The following is a 20056-nucleotide window of genomic DNA, read 5'->3' as shown; positions in this document are numbered from 1 at the left end:
TAACTCGCCCCCCAAGCCCGACCAAGCTCCGACCGATACCTCCTCCAACCCTGCAGTCTCCCAGCCCTTCCGGCTAACTCCCAGTTACATCCCTGGGCATGACGTGCTGTGGTATGGAATACCTCTTTGGTCAGTTTGGGTCAGGTGTCCTGTCTCTGCTTCCTCCCAGCTTCCCCTCCTCCCTGGCAGAGCATGAGGCTCACAAAGTCCTTGGCCAAACCAAAACATCTCTATCAGCTCTGTTCCCGAGCCGAAAGTCAAAACACTGCACTGCACCAGCTACCAAGGAGGAGAAACATGACTGCTACTGCTGAACCCAGGACATTATCCACCCCTTATTCCATACCATTCACGTCATGCTCAGATCCCACATTTTCAATATACCATCACTCTTATCTCGGTGCACTCTTATCTTAGTGCATGGACCAGTCCCTATAAAGCTTCTGTGTCCATCTGGTCCATGATGCCAGGCTCCATCTCTTGTAACAGTCTTCCAGAGCAGGAGAGACTGTGTGCAGTGTTCACATTCATGAATAACCTGGGCAATAGTGTCCATTGCTAAGTCCACCCCTTGATCATGAGTCCATCTCTTTTGCATCTCTGCTCTGATGGCCTGAAGTGCCATGGGCCCACCAGGCTCAAAATAATTCACTGTCCCCTTCAGCAGTTTCTGTGGCTTGTTGCTGGGGACTCCATACAGCTGCCTTCCATCTCCGACGCTTCCAAAGCACTGGAGGGGCCCAGTGGACTAGATACTTGCCCATACTGTCCCACACACCCTGCCACTCATGACTCTCCAGCCTTGGGGAAAATCTCTTGGTCCCCCTATATTGTTGTCTAACCCCAGACAAGACCCAAACCTGACTCTGCTTAACTTTTGAGATCAAACAAAATGGTTGTGGGTAGAACACAGCCTGTGTGTGTGCCAACATGCTGATCCCCATCACAATCAGCAGGCAGGTCCCAAGGATACCCAAAGGCCATTCAAAACCCTCAGAACTCTCAGTTGATGCTGCTGTACTTGTCACTGGGGCTGGTGTAGCTGCTGTGCTTGCCGGCTCTCCCACCGCCAGCTTCTCTTTTCCTGAGTCCAGCTCTTCCTCCTCTGCCCTGCTGGGAAATGCTGCGTGGTCTCCTGCATCCTCCTGGGGCTCGGCGGGCGGCTTCGGGGGAATGCTCTCTGCCGTCGCGAAGCTGGGCTCCTCCGCGGGGCTCGGCTCGGCCGTGGGGCTCGGCTCCTCCGCGGGGCTCGGCTCCTCCGCCGCCTTCTCCCGCTGCTCGGGAGCCGCCTCCTTCCGCTCCTCGACCGCCCCGGCCTCCTCCACCGGCAGCCGTCCCCCCGCGGCCTCCGGCCCCACTCCCGCCGCCGCTTGGTCCCCGGGGCCGCTCTCCCGGGCCGCTTCGGCTGCCGCCGGCTCCCGGGGCCGCTCCCCCTCGGCTCCCCGCAGCCTCACGAAGATGGAGAGTAGGGTGAGGGCCAGGACGGTGAAGAGCAGCCGGACGGCCAGGTACAAGTCCACGGCCACGTCCGTCCCACCCTGCTGCTGGAGCCCACCCGTATTACAAGCCATTGCCATAAAGCACAGTGAGACAAGAACCTTAGCCCAGGCCCCACACTTGATAAACACTAACACAGCAAATACCGGCTCTAAGTAAGTTACAACGGTCTGAAGCTGTGAGATCAACAAGAACAACTCTGAGAGCCAATAAATCAGCATTGTGACGAGTGACTATTAATCCAGTCAAATCTGTCGTTATCTCAACCCTTCGTGCCCCACGTTGGGTGCCAAAAAGAACTGTCGTGGTTTAAACCCAGTCAGGTAATTCGTTCGCTCACTTCCCCCCCTTTCTTGCCCTCCCCCTGCTCTCGGAGGGACGGAGAGGAGAATCAAAAGAATGCAACTCCCACGGGTTGAGATAAGAACAGTTTAGTAACTAAGGTATAACACAAATCACTACTGCTACCACCAATGATAATAATGATAAAGGAAATTACAAGGGAACAGAATACAACACCTCACCACCCGCTGACCGATAACTCGCCCCCCAAGCCCGACCAAGCTCCGACCGATACCTCCTCCAACCCTGCAGTCTCCCAGCCCTTCCGGCTAACTCCCAGTTACATCCCTGGGCATGACGTGCTGTGGTATGGAATACCTCTTTGGTCAGTTTGGGTCAGGTGTCCTGTCTCTGCTTCCTCCCAGCTTCCCCTCCTCCCTGGCAGAGCATGAGGCTCACAAAGTCCTTGGCCAAACCAAAACATCTCTATCAGCTCTGTTCCCGAGCCGAAAGTCAAAACACTGCACTGCACCAGCTACCAAGGAGGAGAAACATGACTGCTACTGCTGAACCCAGGACATTTCTTTAAACATTCAACAATACCCCTTGGTAAAAATAAAAAAAAACAAACAGCATGAGGCACCTGATTGATTAGGAGTTTGGGGCACAGCATATGTTTCCAGTCACCCGGTGGTTGCTTCCACCATGGTAAGCACATGGCGCTTGCTTTGGCAGGTTGTCGGCAGTGTGATATAGTCAATCTGCCAGGCCTCCCCATATTTATACTTCAACCATCGTCCTCCATACCAAAGAGGCTTTAACGATTTGGCTTGTTTAATTGCAGCACATGTTTCACACTCATCAATAACCTGGGCAAGAGTGTCCATTGTTAAGTCCACCCCTCGATCATGAGTCCATCTGTATGTTGCATCTCTGCCCTGATGGCCTGAAGTGTCATGGGCCCACCGGGCCAAAAATAATTCACCTTTATGTTGCCAATCTAAGTCCATCTGAGCCACTTCAATCTTATCCGCTTTATCCACTTGTTGGTTGTTCTGGTGTTCCTCAGTGGCCCGACTCTTGGGTACATGGGCATCTACATGACGTACCTTCACCACCAGGTTCTGCACCCGGGCAGCAATATTTTTCCACAGTGCAGCATCCCAGATGGGTTTACCTCTGCGTTGCCAGTTGCTCTGCTTCCATTGCTTCAACCACCCCCACAGGGCATTTGCCACCATCCATGAGTCAATATAGAGGTAAAGTACTGGCCACTCTTCTCGTTCAGCAATGTCCAGGGCCAGCTGGATGGCTTTCACCTCATCAAACTGACTCGATTCACCCTCTCCTTCAGCAGTTTCTGCAACTTGTCGTCCAGGACTCCATACAGCTGCCTTCCATCTCCGATGTTCTCCCACAATATGGCAAGACCCATCAGTAAACAAGGCATACTGCTTTTCACTTTCTGACAGTTTATTATATGGTGGAGCCTCTTCAGCACGCACCGCCTCCTCCTCTGGTGACATTCCAAAATCTTTGCCCTCTGGCCAGTCCATGATGACTTCTAGAATGCCTGGACGACTGAGATTTCCTATTCGAGTTTGTTGTGTAATTAGTGCAGCCCATTTACTCCATGTAGCATCAGTTGCATGATGTGTAGAGGAGACCCTGCCTTTGAACATCCAGCCCAGCACGGGCAACCGGGGTGCCAGGAGGAGCTGTGCCTCAGTGCCAATCACTTCCGAAGCAGCTCGAACCTCCTTCATAGGCTGCCAGTATCTCTTTCTCAGTTGGGGTATAGCTGGCCTCAGATCCTTTGTATCCCCGACTCCAAAAGCCAAGGGGTCAACCTCGAGTCTCCCCTGGAGCTTTCTGCCAGAGGCTCCAGGTAGGACCGTTCTCCCCAGCTGCAGTATACAGTACATTTTTTACATCTGGCCTGGTCCGGACCGGTCCAAGGGATACTGCATGAGCTATCTCGCGTTTAATTTGCTCAAAGGCTTGTTGTTGCTCAGGGCCCCATTTGAAATCGTTCTTCTTCCGGGTCACATGATAGAGAGGGCTTACAATCGAACTGTAATTTGGGATGTGCATTCTCCAGAACCCCACTGCACCCAAGAAAGCTTGTGTTTCTTTCTTATTAGTTGGTGGAGACATTGCTGTTATCTTGTTGATCACATCTGTGGGGATCTGTCTACGTCCATCTTGCCATTTTATTCCCAAAAATTGAATCTCCTGTGCAGGTCCCTTGATCTTACTCCGTTTTATGGCAAAACCGGCTTTCAGCAGGATTTGGATTATTTTCCTCCCTTTCTCAAAGACTTCTTCCGCTGTATCGCCCCACACAATAATGTCATCAATGTATTGCAGGTGTTCTGGAGCTTGCCCCTGTTCCAGTGCAGTCTGGATCAGTCCATGGCAAATGGCAGGGCTGTGTTTCCACCCCTGGGGCAGTCTACCCCTGAGGTAGTCTATGCCGAGGATGAATGGAGTCTCTGGACCAGTCACAATAGGGTGCTTTTGCCACTCCCTCCCAGTCAGGCTGATTTCAGCCTCCAGCACAGTCAACTCTTGGGATCCTCCTGTCACTCCAGAGATATAAATGGGTTCCACCCCTTGACAGCTTGATGGCATCAGGGTACACTGTGCACCGGTATCTACTACAGCCTTATACTTCTGTGGGACTGATGTGCCAGGCCATCTGATCCACACAGTCCAGTAAATCCGACTGTCCCCTATCTCCATCTGGCTGGAGGCAGGGCCCCTCTAATGGTCATCACAACGTTGGACACTTAAGTCGTGGTGAAAGGGATTATTCTTCGTTATCACAGGAGCTGGAGTAAAATCAGCTCTTCCACTCCATCTGGGAAATTGCTCACCAGAGACTGAAGCCGTAGCTCTCATGGGACGATCAGTCTTGGCCCTTGCTCCCCTCTTTAATTCACTCACCCGTTCCTCCAAAGCTGAAGTAGGTTTCCCATCCCACTTTGTCATGTCTTCTCCGTGATCCCGCAGGTAAAACCATAGGGTAGCCCGTGGCATATACCTCCTGTATCTCCTCTCTCAAACAATAGGACGCCTTTTGTTAATAGCTGAGACGTGTGTTGGTACACGTGAGGAGCTGGATAAATCAGATAGATCGTCTCTCAATTGTTTGAGGTCCTGGGACAGTTTTTCCACAGCTGAGATGATGGAAGGGGTGAGATCGTCTTCGAACTCTCGGAGTTTATGAACCATTTCATCCACTGTTAGTGGTACTATGTCATTCCAGGTCACTGTTGCCAATGAATGGGCATATGATGACGGTGCATTCCGTGTAAGTTCTCGCGTCATGGGTCGTGTACATTCAACTTCATCTGGATCTTTAGGTATATCCCCGTTATTCAGCTTGATGTGATAGATCATCTCTACGATGGCTGATTCCCTCAGAGACTGGATGCCTTTGTCTATAGTAGTCCACTTGGCCGAACGACTCGTAACATCGTCCTTGTACGGAAACCTTTCTTTCACAGCTGCCAAGAGCCGCCTCCAAAGGCTGAGGGACTTTTTCTCTCTTGCAATTGCTTTGTCAATTTCCCTTTCTCTAGCATGTGATCCCAGCTGCTTGGCTTCTGTACCTTCTAGTTCGTGACCATCGGCCCCATTGTCCCAGCATCGGAGTAACCAGGTGATGATGTGCTCCCCTGGTTGACTGGTAAAATCTTTTCGCATATTCCGTAGCTCGGTTGAGGTCCGAGGTCGAGAAGTCACCTCTTTTTATTCTTCTTCATCATGTGATGATGACACCTGATCAGATTCTGGACCGGGTGGTGAATTCATTGTTTCTTCATCTTGCTTCACCCTTCTTGCCTCTTTTTTGCTTGTTCTCTTGCGTACAGGGGTAACCGATATTGGTACAAATTGGTCCTCTGGTTTGGCTGCAGTGATTATCACTGTGGTTTGAGTAGCAACTGTACTTGTTGCTGGGGGTGGTGCAGCTGCTGTACGTGGAGCTGGGGCAACCGTGCTGTCTGTGGCAGTCGAAGTTTGAGCAGCTGCTGTACTTGCCACTGGGGTAGCTGCTCTGTTCATTGCAGACAAAGTTTGAGTAGCGACTGTACTTGTCACTGGGGCTGGTGAAGATGCTGTGCTTGGAGCTGGAGTAGCTGCGCTGACTGTTGCTTTGCCCTCAGATCCAGCAACATTCTTTTCCTTTTGAAGGTGCTGGATAGTGTTGAACAAGGCCCTGTAAGCATAGGCCAAGCCCCAGCACGTTGCCGTGATTTGTCCATCTCTGGTATGGCCAGAATGACCACACACCTCATTTAAGTGTTTTACTAATTCTTCTGGATCTTGCAGTTGTTCGGTAGTGAAATTCCAAAGTACTGGAGGGGCCCACTGACCTAGATACTCGCCCATACTATCCCACACACCCTGCCACTCATGACTGTCCAGCCTCAGGGAAAATCTCTTGGTCCTCCTACATCGTCGTTTGACCCCAGACAAGACCCAAACCTGACTCTGCTTAACTCTTGAAATCAGTCGTGGGCAAAACACACTCTGTATGCGTGTTAGCATGGTGATTCCCATCACCATCAGCAAACAAGTCTCAACAGCATTAAAAGGCCATTCAAAAACTTCAGAACTCTCAAATGTAAATGGTCTGGGGGGACGACTGGGAGGGTAGAAGGATGTCTCCTTCACAGGTTGAGCAACTGAGCAGGAGAAAAAAGATGTGTAACTGCTAAGCACTTCTATTATATACCTCCCAAAGTATAAAGGTGGTGACCACACTGGGAACATAAGCCAGATCAGTTTCATGATCAAGGATTCTATTGTATTACAAGTCATTACCATAAAGTACAAGGAGACAAAAACCTTAGCCCAAGCCCCACACATGAAAAACACTAATACAGCAAATACCGGATGGAAGTAAGATATGATATACTGAAACTGTGAGATCAAGAGGAACAACCTTGAGAGCCAATAAACCAGCATCGTGATGAGCGACTATTAATCTGGTCAGGTCTGTCATTATCTCAACCCCTCGTGCCCCATGTTGGGTGCCAAAAAGGGGTTTAAACCCTAGCCAGACAGCTTGTTCACTCACTCCCAGTGAGTGGTGCCAGGCTGAGAGAAATCGAGGGCCTCCCCCCCCCGCCAGGTCTCTCCCCTTCCCCGCTCCCGGAGGAACGGGGAGGAGGATCGAAAGAGTGCATCTCCCACGGGCTGAGACAAGAACAGTCCAGCAACCAATGTACAACACAAATCACCACTGCTACCACCAACGACAACAATGATAAGAGAAAATAACAAGGGAAGAGAATAAGATACCACCGGCCAAGAAACGAGTCCCACCCGGAAGCCTGTGTCCTTCCGGGTAACTCCCAGTTACCCCCCACCCCGGCCATCACGTGCTGTGGTATGGAATACCTCCTTGGCTAGCCTGGGTCAGGCGCCCTGTCTCTGCTTCCTCACAGCTTCCCCTCAGCCCTGGCAGAGCATGAGCCTCACAAAGTCCTTGGTCAGGGTAAACATCACTTAGCAACAACCGAAAACATCGGTATCACCAGCACTGTTCCCAGGCTGGAAGTCAAAACACAGCACTGCACCGGCTACCACAAAGGAAAAACATGACTGCTACTGCTGAACTCAGGACAATATTTTATTTTTTTTGCAAATATTTGAGGAAAAACTTGTTGAAATTAAATCCTATTTTTCAATAATGCTTTACTTAGCTGTTGCTATTTTCTTCTTCGATGCAATAGTGATTAGGACTTGTGTTGAAAAATAAATAAAAGAAATTCTAAACTTTCAAAACTTTCACTGCCAAAAGACGTTAACAGGAAACAAGTTTAATAGTTGGAAGATCATGCTTGGGATTAGAAATCTATAATTCATTTCCACAGGCTATCACTGATTTATTGTGGGATCCTAAACTTTCAAACTTCACTACATGAGTTAGTTTTAAATAGTATGCTTGAGTTACTATACTTCAGTTTAGTTTGACTGAGAATGCAGCAAAATAACATTTAAAGTTCAGAATATGGTATGAGAAGCAGGTCATAATGGCTGCTTCAGTAGATGAGAAAATGCAAACGAAGCATTTATATCCTCAGCGCATTACTAGATGAAAACACCAACACCCCAGCGCTTCAAGATATACGCACTTGTAAAAAAACCTGAGGTTAAGGCAAAGAAAATAACTAGATTTTGAAGTACAAGCAGAGTGAGGAAAACCCTGGGTCACTCTCCTTCACAAAATCATGTCAATGGCACACATCTGTCTCTACAAACAGCCATAAGAAATGCCAGAATATACAACTGTTGAAAAGAAAATAATCTTATACAAGTGTGCTAAATACAGTTAAGAAATATCACTGATCTAGTCAGAATTTTATTTTTTTTTTTTTTTGAGGTGTATTAATCTTTTTCAAAGCTGATATAGTATAATCAGTACACAAGACTGACATATACTTAAAATATTTGTGCTTGTTATGAGACTTGGACAATGAGAAACAAGACAATATACATATAGACAAAAACAAGGCTGGGTGTTTTCAGCATGTGGAAAGTATTCATGCAAAGATTTTGGTAATTTATAGCAACTAATAAAGGAGTTAAAGTCAGGAAGGAAAAAAAAAAATCTAAAAATAAATATGTACTGGATGTACCAAGTGTTAGTGTGACACTGCATGTGAGGTGGTGAGATTAGTATTTAACAAGGATGGGTTTCAATGGGAATACTTATCTAAACACATATAATCAATCAGATGGTTTATTATCTGCATTAGATGGTTTACTAACAGGTCTGCAGCTCTTAACCCCTCTGTCCACCAATTATTACTGCAGAATAAGCAACCCCATATCATTCTTCCAGCAGGAACCAGATTGTTAAATTCTTAAAAATTAATCTAGATGTCTCTCCTGGTTTAAAGCATCAGATTTTATACTTTTTTATTTCTGAAAGAAATGAAATAATGTAAATAACTCCAATTTCAATTTTTCTTTTCACTTACAATTTAATTACTACATGACATTTAGACAATATAATACCTAGGACATAGTGTTTATTTTTGGAAGTTTTAAAAAATCAAAAAATACACAGCTTAAGTGTAATGGTAACCACAGTCTGGCTTATCTGGCTATTTCTGAATGCAGTTTCAAGCACTGATGTTCATACTGTGATAATGTGAAAGAATAGAAACATATGGCTAAAAAGGAACTTGAAAGATAAAGCTGTCTGCTCAACCCATTTGCAGTCCTGCCACAATGGCCCTCTCAGTGCCCTGTGAGTCAGTTTATTATTAAGTACAGCCCCACTTAGCACTGGAAATTTTCCTTGTATCAAAACAGACTCTTTCTGGTTGCATTTTAAGCCAATTACTTCTCATGTAATCCATTACAGAAACAAAGAGGGGACGTCTTGGTTTTTGTGCAGCTTTTCTAAAGTTGAAAGATTATTCTTTTCTTCAGGCTAAGCTGTCCTGTTTCACCTTGTATTTCCTTGCAAGTTCATGCTATTGTCAAAGAAGCCAAAGCCCTCTGCTGACACTGCTTCTACATACAAGCATTTTTCCTTCATGATGAGGATTGACTAGCACATTACAACAACTCTGACCCCTCAGCCTTCCTCCATGAGTCTCACAGTCACTTTTGATCTGCTTACAGCCACACTGAGATTGGTCATGGCTGCACGAATGAGCAGTCCTAGATAATTGTAATTTTTCTAGATGGCTTTAGCAACATCCCTCAGATTTAAACTCCTGGAAGACAGAAGTGTCCCACAATATTACATCCATTCAGCAGACTGAATTTTTCATTGCAGGAGTAAGTCACTCATGGACAATACATCTCTTCCTCGTGGCAAGGGTGATCATTAATCTCACAGCTTTTCCAGCCTGCCAGGTATTAATTTTATTTTTGATCACTCTCATTAGGCTTGAAACTTTTATTACTGAGGGCAGCACTGTAATGCATCACTGTTTGAGTAGGGACCATTTCCCTATGAAGACCTGTAGGCAGAAAACTCTTCACAGCCAGGCTTCTCTGTTCTCACTAGGTGCAATTGTGGATCTTCCTGGCTTGTTGCCTATCATCCTATCCACACCCTCCAATCACACATTAGTCATATGGCTCTTTATCTTTTAGGGACCCTCCTGCCAACCTGGTCTTTTCACTCTGACTTGGCTGAAACAGAATGAGAGGCAGGTAGCTGAAGACTGCAGCTAAACCTGTTCTGTTCCTGTGCTTTCAGTCTATCAGCAGGCTTCTGACCTCTCCCATGAAGAGTTTACAGTTTGCCAAGTTTGCATTATTTCAGGACTCCTCATTTCGGTAGAGAGAAAAATTGCAGTTCATACTCTGGTATTTAATATGACAATGGGGGGAGTAAAATGGCAGATGACATGATACACTTTACACAATTGTATATAACACATGAAACAATTAACACTCTTGACAGAACCTAATGCCCCACAGAAATGTAGCTAGTGATTTTAAAAATGCATTTAATATTTATACCATAGTATATATCTGTCTAAATGAATTCCTGATGGCAAAGTTCAATAAATTGGCTGGGCGCCAGTGGCATAGATGAAATAGCTGTAGAGACATTAGGTTCATATAATAATGAACTAGGTATTAACACAATTTCCAAATTTTGTGATAAAAAGAAATAAATATTTTCATGTCACTATGAGGTATAAAAACCTTAGGTTTTTTCATTACTTGTTTCTTCTCCAGGCTCACAATTCATCTGTACAACTAATATTTTTTATTTCACTTGAAACACTTAAAATTACTTCACAGTACTTTTATATTTAGAGGTCATGTACTCATATTTTGTAAAATATGTCTAGTCCCTCCTCCTTATACACAGTAAGGCTTACTATACTCTGCATTCAGGTCAATCACAGACTCACTCTAACACTGTATTTTAGTTAGGCTCTGAGCTGTTTTTCAATGAGAAACTCTTCTGCAATAAACCTTCTGCTTTGCCATAAGCAGGAAAAACCTGACACTTCTTAACCTTCTTTCCCTTAAGAAGCTGCTGAGCCATTAACTTGAAAAGTCTTGAATTTAGTTCCCTTCTAAAGAATGCAGTTCCTTCTACTTATCTCAAATTTCACCTCATAACTAAGAATTTATTATTAAAATACTAAGCAAAAAATCCTCATAAATATGGGTTTTCTCAAGTATTTTCTGGTATTCCTGAAAAGGAATGCTCAAATACTGAGCACTAAGGTCATACACAAGTGCAAAGACCTGCGTATCTGTGGGACCATGGCTAAAAAGAAGGCCAAGGGGCAGAGCATATCAAAGTACCAAAAAGGGTATGGTACAGTTTTTTGAAGAAACCTTTTTTTTTTTTTTTAAGATGGTAAATACTGAACTACATTTGAAAACTACTTAAATTTTGACCATAATAATGTTCATTTTACATTGTAGTAATCGATTATATATTTTTCTTGCCTTGGATATGACCTTATAAACCTGAAAGAGTTTTGAATAATTCAGCATCAAGAGAATTTCCCCCTCATGAATTACCAATTTCTTGGCAATAAGAATGACTAAGACGAGCACTGAGGTTACTACAAGTAAATTTAAAGATGAGTTTTGTTTTAATGTGCATTTCAGACTTGCCTGTAAGGAAACTATGAACTTTTATTGAATTTCACTGGATTACACTGGGCTAGATATAATCTTTGAAAATAATTTTTCAACAGAAAACAAAAAAAGGCAAAACAAATTTCAAATTCCTTTCAACATGACATATTGCTACATGAGTGAGAGTTCTCACATGGAATAAAAGTTCAAGAAGCAGTTTTAAGATCTTTCATTGAAAATGCATCTGTGTCAATAAATTTCAGAACGGCAAATCACTGTCTAACTGCATTTCAGCAGTAAAAGAGATTGTTTAGTCAGAAGTATAGATTTTTTCTATATCAATAGTTCTTCCAGTCCAAAGGAAAACATGACATTATAAGCTAATAAATGCAAATAATAACATTTCATCTTTTCAAGGTATCAACATGTGTCATATTCTCTAAGTTTCAGCACTAAAAAATCAGTATCAAAGGAAGAACCATCCATATAACACTCAAATTATTTGAAGAAATTAAATCATTAATTTTCCCACAATGCCTTCTCTTATCACTCTACTAAAGTTTTAGTTATCAGTCATAGAGATTATCTTTCCTGAAAGAAAAAGGAATGGCACACCCATGCTCAGAAAATTACCACAGCAGTATAGTTAAAAGAAATATAAGGAAACACATTATTCAGCAAAGGTATAATGAACAATGAAGACAGTGTAATGGGTATAAGAACACAAAAGCTATAATTTACAAGTGAAATGCAAACGTCAAGTTGCAACAAAAATAGACAATGTATAATGAGTAAAACTGTATGTAGTTACATTGTTATATATTGTCATGATGTAGAAATTAGCTATATAAACTTGACATTATTACAATAACACTTAAAATAGTAATATATATCAGGATGGTGTGTTATTTGGAGAATTTAAAACTGAACAAAGCAATTAAGGAGGTGAATAATATCATGTCTATTCATAAAACAATAGGCTGCTGTGAGAGCATAAGTTCAAAGCAAAAGAAAATATCCCAAAGATAAATGAAGGCAGCAATTCTTATATCAAATACAGAATTATTTTTTCACTATGAATACTAACTGTTCTTAGCAGTAATTAGGTGGTTATTAACACATACAATACGATTTGCAAAAGATTTAATTTTTAGCTGGACTGAATAAAATAGTAATGAAATAAAGTCATAGCTATGCAAAGACAGTTTTTAACCCTGAAACTGTACTTATTGGGTGTTCTATGCCACAGAGAATTTACTATTTCTACTTAATATTTATTTAATCTAGAATATTCCTGCAGTTGGGAAATGGATGTGTCTATTTAAAACTCTTCTCATTAATGTAATGTAGCCCCTTGTCTAGTCTCTTAAGATGTTCCAACATTACTCAAGATTGTCACATAAAAGGTGACAATGATCTGTTTACAACTCACCTTTTAAATAAATTCTGTTAGGAAGAGCACTCAATACTTTCACCTTCTTGTCACTGTCTACCGATAATTTTCTTTTCAATATGCAGTGAACCAACTCTTTTCTTGGCCTCCCTATTATCACTGGTGTATGTCAAAACCATTTCTTTTCATCATTACTGAGGAAATCTCTAGTCCTGCCATCTTTCTGGTTCTACATGCTCATGTGATACTTCCTGAGTCAAACCTTAATATTGAATTCTACCCTACTATTTCTTTCTTCTGATTTAGGTTGATTAAGAGTTCATCATTTAGCCAAGGCCTTTCTTGCACTTTTTTTTTCCAGTAGACTAGTAAACAGAACAAAGACAAACAAATACAGAGAAGTGCTAAGAAGCTGATGACACTGATAAAAAGGGTTGAAAATAGTCCAATGATTAGTAATAACTTTTCTTGTCTTCTAATGCTTAGGACAGAACATACCAACAGGCAAACAATGTAAGATTTTATTTTTCTTTTTTTTTAAGATGAAAGGCTAATGTTTTTGGAGCTAAAGGTTTCTTCAAATCCATGTCTATTCAAATCCAACATAACTCCACCCCCAGCCCAACATGCCTCACAGTTGTAGTCCTGATCAGATAAAAACCTGAAAATTGAAGCTACATAGGCTATTAATGCAGTTAGTTTATTTATTATTTGCTGATGACTTGGTGAAGATGAAAACTGCCTTCTAAATCACTCCACTGTAAAGACTGAATGGTATTATAACCAGGAGCAAGGGGAAGTTTCTATGAGTCTGTCTTCAGGGTTTAAAAACACCCTAAACAACAAATGCAAAAACAAATGCATAAACTGCGATTTGTTGTGATTTGTTCTACGAACTTACAAAGGTAATGGGAAGATGGGTTTGCTTCAGAAAGCTAAATAGAGGTCAGGCAGCTATAATCACAGTCAACTAGGTCAACTAGATTTGGTCTGCAACTTATCCAGCTATATAAATGGCAACTTAATTTACTGGTAGAACCATCTGCAAGCCCCACAGAGTTCTAGTTGCCATCCAAACCTAAGAAACTACTTTGTTTTTATTCATAATGCATACTATGTTTTCTTGACCTGCTCATTACATTCTGAGATGAAAATGCTATTTATGGTTACTGCTTGGGAAATGATTGTGCTAATCTCCATATCGCTGCTGCAGGAGTAGCTAGCTTAATTAAGGTGCATGAATACTTTGCTAAATAGTCAGGAGAGGTATACTGGCTATCTCATTAGGCAAATAACTTTAAAAATAATCTGTTTGAAACAGCTTGTCAAGAGCCTTTCAGAATTTTGTTTGCTATAGTATTTAAAATTTACAGATTACATTTATCCAGCAATATCAAGATCCATTTATGCTAAACTAGTGGAAAAGAAAATAATTCTGATGTTAAACATGCATACAGACTATGATTTCTCAATTATTTAAAGAGGAGCTGAAAAAAGAATGTTTGGCTCCACAACTCCATGGATTGTGTCAGCCTGAGGACATATTTATTCTTGTGAAACACCTTATTCATGATGTAAAATTAAAAAAAAAACCAACAACAAAACCCTCTTAAAAATTAATATTTCTACCATTATGAAATGAGGCAAATATTTAAATAGAATGCATTATTAAATTATTTAAATAGAATACATTATTAAAATATAAGTTTATGAGTGGCCAGTATTTTTCTGCCTGGCAAAAAACGAAACAAGTGGTAAAAATAATATACCCACTTCCTCTAAAAAGTGGATCATATAAATCATGTAGAGTTAAATTACGCTGTTCACTGCTGAAAGCCCAAACATCTATGTAGTAATAGCTTACTTGTATAATACTTAATAATTATAAAGCCTGTGTCCTTCAAGATTTGCTTAATATTAACATTTGTATTTCCATGACTTCTTTTAAAATAACAAACTTCAAGTGTTATTTTGCAAACATCTGGAGTATCTCAGGAAAACATAAGGAGAAAAATGTTTGTGAAAGAATACTTCATGGAAGTGACTAATAACATTAGTATGGCAAGTACTACTGGCAAGGTACATCTGCACCTAGGAAGGTACAGCAGCAGCCGCAATGAATGGGAAGGCGAATAGGAAAAGGAAAGCAACAAATATGTTCATTTACACACATTTACAAGGACCAGGTCCACCGCCCATCAAGAAAAAACAGAACATTTTGCATCAACCTGGCTTTCCCAAAGCAATGTGGGATAGTTTTGCAGTAATAATAATAGCACAAATTAAGAAGCTGCAGCACTCCAAAGTGGTGGGGAACACCCTCTGTGATGTGAGAACACCTCAAAAGCATAGATCTTAATTTGATCTCAAAATCTGAGAGACATTCCTGTTAGCTTTTAAAGCTTTTGTGGATTGCAAAGGAAGATCTTAGACAAAAGAAGGGGAAAGGGTAAAGAAGACTTACCTGACTACAACATTTATAAGTATAGAAAATCCCTAGTTGCTCAGTTGAAGACATGTCTATGGTGCTTGTTTATTGCTGATCTTTCTCTATCATGGCAAATGACTGCAGAAGATGTGCTGACTTGTCTATATATACACCCTATGTTCCCAACCTTTCAGTTGTGCTAAAAAAAACTGTCTGGGGGATTGTACTTTATGGGATTAGTGAAATGAGTTGGGTAAAAAAAATCTGCAAAAATAAGAACATGTAGTATAAGGAGTGAAGCGTTTGTGTCCAATTTGGTCATGGTAGCTAACACCAGAGTACCCATTGATGTTACAGGACATAGGAGATAAGCATATATCTGCTGCACTTAACCAGTACTCCAAATAGATGAATTCTACTGGATAGCCTGGATGAGAGCCCCACCTCCTGTCAAACAGTACTGGTGTGAATTCTACATGTGGCTCAAGGAATAGCAAAGAGAACAGTCTCTGGAGGAGGGAGCAGAGCCTCAGCTGTCCTCTGTCTCTGGACATCCTTTGGCTAGGGTTGAGACAGATGGTACCATGCCTACAGGCTAAGTAGCATGGAAAGCTCCTGTTTCTCATGTCAGGGTAACTCTTTCAACCTGTAGGCTATTATGCTAAAGTACCCTCTTGCCATTTCCTATTGGTAGTGGGAGAGGTAGGTACTTAATTCAAGGAGACTGAATTACCCTCTGGAGATATCTGCATTCTTTATATAGTTAATGGGATAGAAGTAAGTGCCTAAGATAGGAAGACTGGTTCACTTTTTTCAAGTCTTAAAGACATTTTCTTCTATCCCTTGACTTTGTAAGGGAGTTTGGGTGACAGGATCTTGCCTTCTCAGGGACAAATACCTAACATTTCTAAGAGATTACTTAATTTATCTAAATTAGATTAAATTCCTACATTTTTACAAAAAATGTAGTTACAAAAAGAGATGTTTAGTTCCTTGGCAATCAGATACCAGTGAAGAACTGCTAGAACTCGTTTGACAATGTTAAATTGGATGAATTATGTGAGAAGCTGCAACATGTTGAGATTTTATAGGAAGTTTTTTATCCTTTTTATTACCTTATAAAATTACCTTAGGAAACAAACACAATGAAAACAGTATTTTCTGCAAGGCAGGTAACATATTCTTCCCTGGAGAAAACTGCAGGAATTTTGTCTGATCATTAACCAACAGACTTATAAATAGTTTTGGACACTGGACATTTTTATCCTGATTTTTTATAAAGACCCCTTGTCTGTATAAACTGGAAACCTATGAAACCTGCAAATAAATCACCTCCATATAGATTAGTTGTACATATTCAAATCTCCTTCTGCATAATTTGTTCTAATGAAAAAAAAACCACTTTATTCTGTTATTCAGTCAGCGTATTACTGACACAGTGGGGTACAAAAATACTTTTTACTGATTTTTTTATGTATCACACTTGAAGAACAATGGAGTAATTTTCAAATCAGTAATTTGAAATGGAAGTAAGGGTTTTTTTTAATGATATCTGAAAAGTAGCCTCATGAATAAAACTGGAATTTGTCATGTTAAAAGAGCTAAATTGTGCATCTGCATTGATCTTACATCATCTTTCTTCTACTGTAGCTAAAAGTCAGTTTAAGGATTAACCAACATCAACTCCTTCCTTAGTTGCATTTTATATTGTATTTATGGTAGTGAAATATTAAGTAGTTACAGACGAGACGAACAGGCTTTCTGTAACTACCTGGTTTCCTCCTCCCCAATATTGTTTTTTATTTCTTCATTCTCCATATCTAAAAATTAGTGACTACTTTTCCTATCACAGGAGATCTCATCTCAAAGTAGAATTTAGGAACCCAGTGTGTACACCTTAGTCATAAAGCACTCTCTTGACAGACTACCCAGGCATAAGTGATAATTGTCTCATAAAAAAAAGCAAAATTGGAGAATAAAGAATTGATTACCTGCATCAAATATAATGTGTAGTAATTTTAATATCAATCAAATATATGTGATTAATACCTTCTGAGACATTATTATATAGAGCATAAGATTGCGGGTTTGATTTCAGACAGAAATGAAGCAACAAAACAAATTGTTTTATACATTTTTATAGATTTAATATACTTCTACTTCTTAACATTTAATACCTACTAAATCTTATTCTGTGTGTGCATATTTGTATGTATATGTACACACATACAGACACACGTAACTTTAAAGAAGTTTTCTTTTTTTTTCCCCTTAGACTTAATGATTTGGTTTAATTCTATGATTTCACACTGTTCTTTCTCCAAGGTGAAAGAACCCTGATTAAATTCAAAATTCTATGAAGAACACTGCATCTTTGAACCAGCAAAGTTTAAAGTTATCCATACTAAAGAATCAGGAGAAATACAGAGAAGCAAAAAGCTCCTTATATTTAAGACAGCTACATACACAATCGGAAAGGGTGGAAAAATCAGGTAATTGCAAATAAGTCATGACAGCTGTGCTTTAACTTACTTTCTAAGTAAGTTAGGGTTATTTAAGGCCAAAGTTGTCTCAAGTGATTTTACAAATGCTGTAAAAAAAAAAAAAGAATCCTTTCATTTTACTGTACTGCAATTCCTGTGGAATTGCTCAAAAAATTTTGAAACAATAAAAAAAAAATAACAACCAACCCAGTCCCCCCCCCCCTTCCCCCCCCCCCCTCCCCCCCAACAACCCCTAAAACCCCAAACAGACATCTCTCATAGCATAATGGTAAATAGCTCAAAAAAGTAAAAATAAACAAAGGAAATTAATAATTCTTCAGAGTGGCGAGTCATAAATACCATGCATTGAGAAATGAGAATGAGACAAGGAGCTTCATTCTCAGTTTTTAAGTTTGACATCATGACCTCAAGGACAGCCATTGAAATAAGTTTTGTATGTAATTATCTCATTTTCTGGAATAAACAAGTGTTGAAAACAAACCAATGCTGCAATCATGTTGATGCCCACACAGGCGGGAACATCTGTAATTTCAGACTTTTCAGAATTTTCACTTAAGAACATGAGGTATTATTAGGAGATAGGAAACTTGTCACTGTTTCATAAGACCTTTTTTTATCATAGAAATAGCAAGTTCAGAGCATCTGGGGCTCTTTTATTCTGCAGCACATTCTGCCTAGTGGTCATTTGTTGTTTTGCCTATTTTCCCATAAACTGGGCTTGTTTGCCCCAACCTCTTAAAATTGTCCTGGAATGCCTGAAATTCCTGTCTTCTCCACCACCCATCTGTCTCCACTCTGAATCCATTCTCTTCCTCAGGTGAATATAAACTCTGCATTATCTGAATGTGCTGGATATCTACAGCACTTTATGAAGCAAGACAATAAGAAAGTACTTTCAACACATTAGCCTATTAATAATGTATACCCTGAGGTGTTTTATTGCTTTTTGAGTGCATTTCAATTTCTTTTATTCCTTTTTTTTTTTTTTTTCCTAATTGGTTGCGGAAAAAAGGCAGAACTTTTGATGTAACCACCTTTTCAAAATATATTGTAAAAGTGTGTAAGAGGAAAGGGACGTGAAAACAAGACACCCTTGCTTTAAAATACAAATAATGATATTCCTGTTTGGTTTTGTTTTTTTTTTAAGACAGCAAAGAGGAGGAAGACAAAAAGAAAGGTTATTGTCTAGCCTCCCAGTTCCCAGTTGCTATTTTATCAACAACAGTTTGTTATTCAACAGCCACTTTCAACTTGCTCTCACTTAAAGTAAACTTACTGTGGAATATTGAACAGTTTACTGCACAAAAAAAAACCTAGATAAAAGTATCTGGAAATCTCCAACTGCTACTGAAAGGGCAGCTTGGCATTTTGGCAGGAAAGGGCAATTTAGAAGTACTTTCTTTTTCCACGTGTTACCTCTCTGCAAAAACCAGAGTGGCTTACCTGTGTTCCTTTATTCTCGTCATCGCTTCTTTGCCACTTTAAATCAGTGAAGAGATTTTTATTTTTATTTTTTTCCTTAATTAAAGACTCCTTGCTACCTTTTACAGGGGTGGGATGTTGACAGCAAGCATGGCATCCCTGCAAAGTGTCTAGTAACTAAACAGATTATAGTCTTTATTATAGTGTGTCAACTTAAACCTTCAATAATAAGGGAATGAAGGAAGAAAGAAAGTCTTAGAGCTTAATATAAATCCTCCACAGATTAAAGTGCATATTGAATATTCTGATGTTTCCCTTTAAATGCCAGTACAAAGCTATGATTTAATTTGACTCCGTACAAAATGGGATGAATCAGATAAAGTTCAGGTATTCTTTACTGTATGACAACATCATATATAAAACTGCAAAAATACTTTCTCTGCAATAACATGGCTTTCATTTTTTAAGGCTTACATTTAGCAGGCAAATTGTGATTCTTCTGTTTGAAGAATATTACAAAGGGCTTTTGATTTTATTCTCTCTTAAGGACATTTTTCTCTTAAATTGTATTTTAGAGCTATACAGTGGTAATTTATCATAATACAGATGGTAATAATTTTGTTGGATATTACTGACCACTGCAAGACTTGTGACACTATGTACAGCAAACCTGGAAAGATATTATTACAGACAGCATTAAAAGATTTAACACTGGGGAGAAGTTTGCTACAGAAAGGCAATTTTGTTTCATTTGAAAAGCTATCATGACTAATTGAAGTTTACAACATATATTCCAAATCAAGACTGCAAGGCTGCATGTCTTGCTGAGTACTATCATCATAATGTGTCATAACAACAGCTCCAACTAGGAAGACAGAAGTTTCTTGCTACAAGTTTCCCAGATAATGTAGCTATTCTGGAAGCAATATTTCCCAAATAAAT

At 40.5% G+C, this 20056-nt stretch overlaps 1 protein-coding gene across 6 annotated transcripts in view; it reads right to left on the bottom strand.

The window, feature by feature from the left end:
* The window catches only part of SNTG1 (syntrophin gamma 1), a 320400-nt gene that overhangs the window by 69236 nt on the left and 231108 nt on the right, over window positions 1-20056 (bottom strand). The gene's annotated exons all lie outside the window — the stretch shown is intronic.

This window comes from Pezoporus wallicus, unplaced genomic scaffold (genome assembly GCF_028554395.1).
Source record: "Pezoporus wallicus isolate ANWC-B61680 ecotype Strahan unplaced genomic scaffold, APGP_CSIRO_Pwel_v1 contig_227, whole genome shotgun sequence".
Lineage (NCBI taxonomy): Eukaryota > Metazoa > Chordata > Aves > Psittaciformes > Psittacidae > Pezoporus > Pezoporus wallicus.
This window is presented reverse-complemented; position numbering and strand designations above follow the sequence as displayed.